This window comes from Pogoniulus pusillus, unplaced genomic scaffold, assembly GCF_015220805.1.
Source record: "Pogoniulus pusillus isolate bPogPus1 unplaced genomic scaffold, bPogPus1.pri scaffold_50_arrow_ctg1, whole genome shotgun sequence".
Classification (NCBI taxonomy): domain Eukaryota; kingdom Metazoa; phylum Chordata; class Aves; order Piciformes; family Lybiidae; genus Pogoniulus; species Pogoniulus pusillus.
Genome location: NW_026974708.1, coordinates 322,733 through 331,551, shown reverse-complemented (window position 1 = coordinate 331,551; position 8,819 = coordinate 322,733). Strand labels below are relative to the sequence as shown.

The window sequence follows — 8,819 nt, the reverse complement described above, 5'->3', positions numbered from 1 at the left end:
CTGGGAAACTGTTATTTCACTGTGTGTAAATGTGGGTTTGGGAATTTACAATGTAGCTCTGAGCTGGAACACGTGGAGACCTCGGGTGGGCGCTGCCATTAGGATGCTTAAGGGGATGGGTGGCTCTCACTGCCCTGGCTGCAGCTGCAGGGGGTGGGTGACAGGTCAGACTGGTCCGACGGGTCAGGCAGCCCCGAGCACAGGCACCGCCCCTAGCGCAGCTCTGCCCTGAACTCCGTCCCCGGTCCCACCCAGGGCAGCCCCCCGGACCCTGCCCCCACAGCCCAGCCCCTTCACCTCGCCCCCATCACCACGCGGCAAGTTAGATCAAACCCAAACCTTCCCACAGACACAGATCCAGGGCAAGGGACCTCTTCGGGAACCAGCACCCCCCAGCAACAGCAACCAGCTGGAAATGGACCTGATAATGGAGTTATCTTTATCAGCTCCACGCCCAGAAAGGAAATCAGGCACACAAGGCAGGAGTATGCAAGGGCAAACGGACAGTCCCTTTTAGCCTGGCTTTTGAAATGTTGGGATGCAGGAGCAGAAACCGTGGACCTAGATCAGAGGGAGGCAAAGCAGCTGGGATCCTTGTCGAGGGATGGGGGTGTAGATAAAGAGCTGGGGAGGCTCGATGGTACCCACTCACTTTGGGCCAGGCTTCTCATCGCCGTGAGGTACAGACATCCGACTAAGGATGACATGATTTTCCATCCTCTTAAATGGACAGATATGGAACAGGGGATCTCATACCTGAGGCAAATGGCTGTACAGGAGATAATCTATGGACCCGGCCAGATGCCCTCGGACCCTGATGATGTCCACATGAAGCCAGCCCTCTTAAAGAAACTGACCCAGTCTGCCCCTTCCACATATGCCCCTACACTGGGAGCACTGCTGCTGGGCAGAGACCCCAACAACCTTCCCACAATCAGGGAGTTTGTGAATGACCTGAGACAGTTTGAAGACAGTTTGTCGAGGAAAACCTTAATTGCCACTGTAGAGACCCTCACCCAAGAAGTGAACGAGCTAAAAGCCTCTTTCTCTGAACTGTAGAAGGCAGAGGACGACTGCTCTTCACCTTCAGAATGGGTGCAAGTCTCAGCTGTAAGGAACACACGCCGCCGTGCTCCTCCTCCTCCTCCCCGCAGGAGACCAGCCCAGAACAGACAGGGTACACACAGGGGTTCACTTTGGAGAACACTGTGTGAACATGGGGAAAACATGGACAGATGGCATGGCCAGTCCACCTCAGCTCTATGGGCCAGAGTAAGGGAACTGCAGGGGACAAACAGAGGGAATAACTCCTCCAGAAGAGGGGTTGCCCCAGTGTCCCGCAGGCAGCCCTCTCGCCCAAGGGGTGGTGAAGCCAGTAACTCAGGTCCATGTGCCTCATGAGGTCACACTGCTCAGCATTAGAGGTGCCCTGTCTCCAGCCAGGCGGAGGCCAGGCATAACAGAGTATATTGGGACGTGTTTGTGAAATGGCCTGGCACTTCTGAAGCCGAGAAGTACAGAGCGTTGGTAGACACCGGTGCCCAATGCACTCTGATCCCCTCCAGCCACAGGGGGACAGAAACTATTACAATTGCAGGAGTCACAGGGGGGTCTCAGGAGTTGACTGTGCTGCAGGCTGAGATAAGCCTCACCGGGAATGTGTGGGAGAAGCACACCATAGTGCCTGGCCCTGATGCACCTTGCATCCTGGGGATCGACTTTCTCCGGGAAGGGTACTTTAAAGATCCCAAGGGGAACAAGTGGGCATTTGGCATAGCAGCTGTAGAGACTGCAGACAAAGAGCAGCTGTCTATCATGCCTGGCCTGTCAGATGACCCTTCCGTGGTTGGTACACACAAGGTGGAAGATGTCAAGTTACCTATTGCTTCTCATGTAGTTCATCGCAGGCAATACCGCACCAACAGAGACTCCCTGCTACCCATACAGCAGCTGATTCGCTGCCTGGAGCAGCAGCTTGTCATCAGCAAGAGCCACTCGCCCTTCAACAGCCTGATATGGCTGGTGTAGAAGGAGAAAGGGGCATGGAGACTGACTGTGGACTTCCGAGGCCTGAACGAAGTGACTCCTCCAATCTGCGCAGCTGTGCCTGATATGTTGGAGCTGCAGTATGAACTGGAAATGAAGGAGGCCAAATGGTATGCCACAACTGACATTGCTAATGCTTTCTTCTCCATCCCCATTGCAGAGGAATGTAGGCTTCAGTTTGCCTTCACCTGGAGAGGAGTCCAGTACCACTGGAACAGACTGCCTCAAGGGTGGAAGCACAGCCCTACAATCTGCCATAGCATCATCCAGACTGCACTGGAGAAGGGTGGAGCTCCAGAACATCTGCAGTACATCGATGACATCATTGTATGGGGTGAGACAGCAGAGGAAGTCTTCGAGAAGGGTGAGAAGATCATTAATATCCTGTTGGATGCTGGTTTTGCCATTAAGAGAAGCAAAGTGAAAGGGCCTGCCAGAGAGATCCAGTTCCTGGGAGTTCGCTGGCAGGATGGCCGATGCCACATCCCTATGGATGTGGTGAATAAAGTGGCCACTATGGTGGAACCACTGACCGGAAGGAGACACAATCCTTCCTGGGGTTTGTGGGCTTTTGGAAGATGCACATTCCCGGGTACAGTCAAATTGTGAAACCCCTCTTTGACGTTACAAGAAAGAGGAATAACTTTGGGTGGGGACCTGAGCAGCAGGTGGCATTTGACCAGATCAAACAAGAGGTGGTCCATGCCATGGCCTTGGGACCAGTTCGAACCGGCCCAGAGATTAAGAACATTCTCTACACAGCAGCCAGTGAGAATGGTCCTAGCTGGAGCCTATGGCAGAAAGCTCCTGATGAGACATGAGGCCGCCCACTCGGGTTCTGGAGCAAGGCGTACAAAGGCTCAGAGGCCAACTATACCCCCACAGAGAAAGAAATCCTAGCTGCCTATGAGGGAGTCAGAGCTGCTTCTGAGGTGATTGGGACGGAGTCACCACTCCTTTTAGCTCCAAGGCTTCCAGTCCTGACTTGGATGTTTAAAGGGAAGGGTTCGACTCTGCACCATGCCACAGATGCCACTTGGAGTAAGTGGATGGCTCTGATAACTCAGAGGGCTAGGATGGGGACTCTCGAGCGCCCAGGCATTGTGGAGGTCATCACCAACTGGCCAGAGGGCACTGACTTTGGAAAGCCAGCAGAAGAGAAGGCAGTGACCCGTGCCGAGGAAGCCCCCCCATACAGTGACCTTCCTGAGGAGGAAAAGGCATATGCTCTGCTCACAGGTGGATCCTGCCGCCTGGTAGGCAGCAAGTGGAGATGGAAGGCTGCCATCTGGAACCCCACACGCAGGGTTGCAGAGGCAAGGGACGGAGAAGGTGAATCCAGCCAGTATGCTGAGGTGAAAGCCATCCAGCTGGCCCTGGACATTGCAGAACGAGAGCAGTGGCCAATGCTCTACATCTACACCGACTCATGGATGGTAGCAAATGCCTTATGAGGATGGCTGAAGGAGTGGAAGAGAAATGATTGGCAGAGAAAAGGGAAGCCTATTTGGGCTGCTGACCTCTGGCAAGACATTTCTGCATGCCTGGACAAGCTACCAGTTAAAATCCGACACATCAGTGCTCACATTCCAAAGAGCAGAGCCACTGAAGAACAGCAGCATAACCACCAAGCTGACCTGGCTGCCCACATCTGCCAGATTGACCTGGACTGGAATCACAAAGGTGAACTGTTCTTAGCTCGGTGGGCACATGACTCTTCTGGTCACCAAGGAAGAGATGCCACATACCAATGGGCCCGAGACAGATCCGTGGACATATCCATGGAGGCCATAACTCAGGTTATCCATGAATGTGACATCTGTGCCACCATAAAGCAAGCTAAGCGCATGAAGCCTTCGTGGTACGGGGGACGGTGGTCAAAGTACAGGTATGGGGAGGCCTGGCAGATGGATTACATCACTCTGCCTCAGTCTCGCAGTGGCAAGCAGTATGTGTTAACCATGGTGGAGGGAAGCACGGGGTGGCTGGAAACCTACCCAGTACCTCATGCTACTGCCCGTAACACCATTCTGGGCCTGCAGAGCCACATCCTGTGGAGACACGGTACCCCAGAGAGAATTGAGTCAGACAATGGGACCCATTTCAAGAACCACCTTGTAAGCGACTGGGCAAAAGAGCATGGGATAGAATGGGTTTACCACATCCCATACTACCCACAGGCTGCAGGAAAGATTGAGCGACACAATGGCCTGCTGAAAACCACCCTGAAGACTATGGGAGGTGGAATTCTCAGAAACTGGGAGAAGCACCTTGCAGAAGCTGGTCCTGCTCAGTCTGCCCTACTGCCCACAGTTGAGGGAGATGGAGTTCCTGTGGTCTGTGAAAGGAATCTACTGGGAAAGACTGTGTGGGTTGCTCCTGCCTCTGGTGGGGGAAAACCTATCAAAGGGGTGGTATCTGCAGAGGGTCCTGGTCACACATACTGGGTGATGATGGAAACTGGTACTATTGAGTGTGTCCCCCAGAGAAATCTCTCTTTAGCTGAAAAGGTTTGAAATCTCAGAGTTGTTTCCATGTGTTCCAGATATTTCAGGTTATCTTGTATTATAGTTGTATCATAGTTGTATCATAGTTGTATCATAGTTGTGTAATACTTGTATTATAGTTCATAAGGGGTTACAAGTTGTTTTTGTAGTTATGCCCTCACCACTACACAGCGTCCAACAGAACCTACATCACACCAGCAGCTATCCAGAGTCCTACAGCATCACATCACATCACATCACATCACATCACACCACAGTGTCCAACCAGAACCCTGCATCTGATTCGTCACTGATGCCCTGCAGTGAGAGACTGTTCCTGATTTCCCTCCAGAGGATGTCTACAGCCATCTCATCTACACCTGTTCCCCTGATGCCAGACACCAAGAGACTGTTCCTGATGTTTTCTTCACAGAGGGAAAAGACTCTTCCCTGAGTTCCAACAAGAACTGTTCCTGTTTCACTGACTTTTCTTCCGCTCCTGTCCTGCTCACACCTCACCAACCTGCACCGGACCAGAGGAACACATCGCCTTGGGATACAGCCAGGGACCAAGAAGGACTTCAAGAACTCTTAACCCATGGACACATTTTCCCATCTTTGGAGAAGAAGACTGTTCGTAGGAAGGTGGAAGTGGTCTAACCAAGGGGTGGAATGTATAGGGTTAACACTTCGCGGGGGGGGGTGGTGTGTAACCCTGAACCTGACCCTAGGGGTCTTGGCCCCTCCCCAGGGGTGGGAACACTCCAGGTGATGGTTAGCCCACTCCCCCCACTTCCTGTGGTATAAAAGAGACAGGAGCTTCCTGTCTCTTCCTCTCTTTCCTTCGCTCCCTCTCGACACACACACACACACTGCATACCAGCACACCACGTGGCAGCCATGAGGCAGAGACACCATCACACTGCTCAGGTTGTATCCATCCCTTTTTGTATTTTGCTGTTTTCCCTTCCTTATCCTTTGTAAACTTCCCTACCTCCAATACCTTTTCTAAGTTATTGTTAAACTTTTCCTTTTTAACTTCCAAATCGAGTGAGATTGATTTATTAGGGTGTGCTTATCTCTCTCTCTCTCTCCCTGTCTTTTGGGAAAAAGGAGGGGGAAAAGGGGAGGGCACTCTATAAATTCTATAAATTGTCATTGGGTCTATTAAATTTATTAGAGTCTCTGGGAACCTGCATTTGAACCCAAGACAAGAGGCCTTGGTCTGCACACCAAGCCTTGGCAGTAACTCTGCATATCAGCATTCTCACTGCCAGGAGCAGCCTCTGTCTGTGCAAACCTGTCCTGAGCTTCAGGAAGCACCAGCACAGAGCACAGCCTGAGCTGAGAAGTCAGATCCCTGAACAGAGCTGGTCCTGCTCCAGCTCAAACCAGGATTCCCCTCCTTGTTTGTCCTGAAGAATCCCAAAGGGTCACATAATCATACATTGATTTGGCTTGGAAGAGACCTTTAAAGCTCATGGAGACAAACCTGCTTGCAATGATCAGGGACATCTACAACCAGAGCAGGTTGCTCAAAGTCCCTTCCAGTCTCACCTGGCATGGTTCCAGGATGGAGCATCTGCCCCCTCCCTGGGCAACCTGGGCCAGGCTCTCACCGCCCTCAGTGCCAAACATTTCTTCCCTCTCTCCAGTCTGAATCTCCCTCTTTTAGCTCAAACCATCAGCCCTTGTCCTGTCACAACAGGCCCTGCTCAAAAGTCTGTCCCCAGCTCTCTCCTTGGCCCCTTTAAGCACTGCCAGGCCCCACTTCTGGTTTCCCCTTTTCCTATTGGTTCCCCACTTGACAGCTCTGGTCTGAACCCCACAGCCCAGGGACAAGGCACAGGAAGGTGCTGCCCTTCATTCCTCTTGCATTTGGCTGCCCTGAGGACACTCAGGTCTCCCTCTGCACCCAGGGAAATATTCCCCTGAAGTCGACCCCACTGAAGGCAGGAAGCAAAGGAATCATTTAGGTTGGAAAAGAGTCTTGAGACCATCACATGCCATGGCCTGAGGGTAGCATCCCCACGGTGACAGTTGCTGGCAATTCAGTCGTGCCTGGAGAGGCTGAAGCACAGCCCAGAGGATGAACACAAAGTTCCCAAAGCTGGGCCACACCTGGTAGGGGACAGGGGAACATCCAACCACTGTCTGGTGCCCACAACCTGCCCTCCTGCTCTGTGATCGGGCTGAGCCAGAGAAGGCTGTGGGCTGAGGAACAGGAAGGCCTCTGGGCTCAGCATGGAGCTCTGAGATCCATGAACCCAGAATGCTGAGCCCATGGGACAGGGAACTGCCACTCCTCCCAAAGTGGGGCAGAGGACCCAGGGGTCCCAGCTGCCTTTTCATGCTCCTCACCTGCCCTCACCCCAAAACACCAGAGTGTTTCACCCCTCCCAAACACCTCATGCCCATGGTCTGGCACTGCTGCTGCCTGCATCTCCCAGCCTCATGGGAGCATGCTCCAGGGGAACCTCCTTTGGACAGAGGCCCCGAGGCATCTGGGCTCCCATCCCTTCCCTCAGCCAGTCTGCTCCTCACTGTGGTGCTGCAGAGGATGCAGGTGTTGGGGCCATGGCAGAGGAGGGGGCACATGGACAGGGACACTCAGAGCTTTGCTGAGGGAGTTTATTATCATGGCAGAGACATGGGCCAGGGCTCCCAGGGGATCAGGTGTGGTCATCCAGGGATGATCCTCATGCTGCTGGAGAGGCACAGGACAAGGATGTCACCAGCAGTTCCAGTCCTGAAAGAGAGAGACCCTCAGTGTCAGCTGGGGCATGAGAGGAGCCTTGTCCCCACTGTGTCTCTTTGCAGAGCCCAGGGGAAGGAGAAAGCAATTGGAGCCCTCAGTATACCCAGGAGAGGCTTTGGCTCTCCTGAGATCCAGATGTCACCAGAGCCCTGGGACACCTTTAAATCTCCCAGAGCCCTGCCCAGTCCTCACTGTGACCGTGGGGGTCTGTGTGGCACCAGAGCCCCTTGCTGGCCCATACAGTGACCCTCTGGGTCTGTAGAGCCCCACTGAGCTCATGCAAAGGCACAGGGCCAGCTCTGTCCTGTGCATGCTGGGATAGAGATCAGGGACAGTGCCCTCTCTTTCCCTCTCCCACACCCAAGGTCTGCCCAGCCCAGAGGGCTCAGGGATCCCCAGGGCCCAGGATCCTTTGTGGGGCTAGAGATGAACTGGTGCTGCTCACCTAGACAGCAGCAGCTTGAATGGCTTTGGCAGCCTCTAGCAGCTCTACCAGATCATCAAGCACAGGCAGCTGGGGAGAAAGGGAGGTTAGGGACAAGTCTGGCTGCACTGGCATGTACTGGGAGGATGGGGGAAGCAATGGAGTCCCTGGGGAAGATGCCTCTGGGATAGATGAGCTTGGATGGGGGTGCACAGAGAGCAGTGAGAGTCCTGGGCAGGGGCCCACCTGGTGTGTGGTGGCCTACTGGGGTATCCTCGGCTGTGCTGGGTTGTGCTGGGATGGATGGGATTGTGCTAGTCTGAAGCTAGCTAGAATGTTTAGGTGAGAAGGACTGGATCACAGGCTGTGGAAGGAAAACAATGGTGATGTCTACTTCACTCAGAGGCTTGCTGAGATGTATAAAAACCAGAATCAAAACATAGATAAGGCACTTCTGCTGGGGAACTGCCTGAGTTGCATTTCTCTCTCCAGCCTCTCTCTGCCATTCATCCACTTTGCTTCCTACCCCCCCAGTCAAACCTCCATTCTGCCCTGGGACTAGGATAAGGTTGAGAGGGGTAAGGAGAAGGTGAAGGGGCAGTTGGGAGTCTCTCCTGGGGACTCAGGTTTCTGGGAGGGGAGTTGTGTTTCTGTATTACCTTTTGCCTTGTATAGTTCTGTCTACAACTGTACATGCTGCAAAGATCTGCTTGTATATTGTGCTGAGCTGTAAACAGAAGCTTCATTCAATTTCCAGAGCCGGCTGAGTCTAGTCTGGGTGACTTCCAAAGTGGGGGAGGGGGAACACCCAAACCATCACAGGAATGCAAAGGGGGCCCTGGGGAATGGCTCCTCCCTGGGAAAGCACTGGGCTGCAGAGGAGTTCTCTGGAGTCACAGTGCCATGCACTGGGGTGTACTGGAGCACACTGGAATGCTCTGGAGTGTTGTGGCCATGGGAAGGGAGGATCTGGGGCCAGCAGAACTCATGCTACCTGCCTTGGCACTGTCCACTGCCCTGACTTTGAATATGTTCACCTGCAGGGAGACATCGTCGGACACTGGGATACCTCCAAGTCCCAGCAAGACATGGGAGGACCAAAATG

The 8,819-nt window shown here is 53.5% G+C and overlaps 1 long non-coding RNA gene across 1 annotated transcript; it reads right to left on the bottom strand.

Annotated features, from left to right (window-relative positions):
* Positions 1–7,149: 7,149 nt before the first annotated feature.
* LOC135174209 (uncharacterized) lies at positions 7,150–7,954 on the bottom strand. The gene is made up of 2 exons (XR_010301794.1): positions 7,736–7,954; positions 7,150–7,281 (listed from the first exon to the last, which is right to left on the bottom strand). It is a non-coding gene; the product is annotated as an uncharacterized LOC135174209 (long non-coding RNA).
* Between the last annotated feature and the right edge of the window lie 865 nt (positions 7,955–8,819).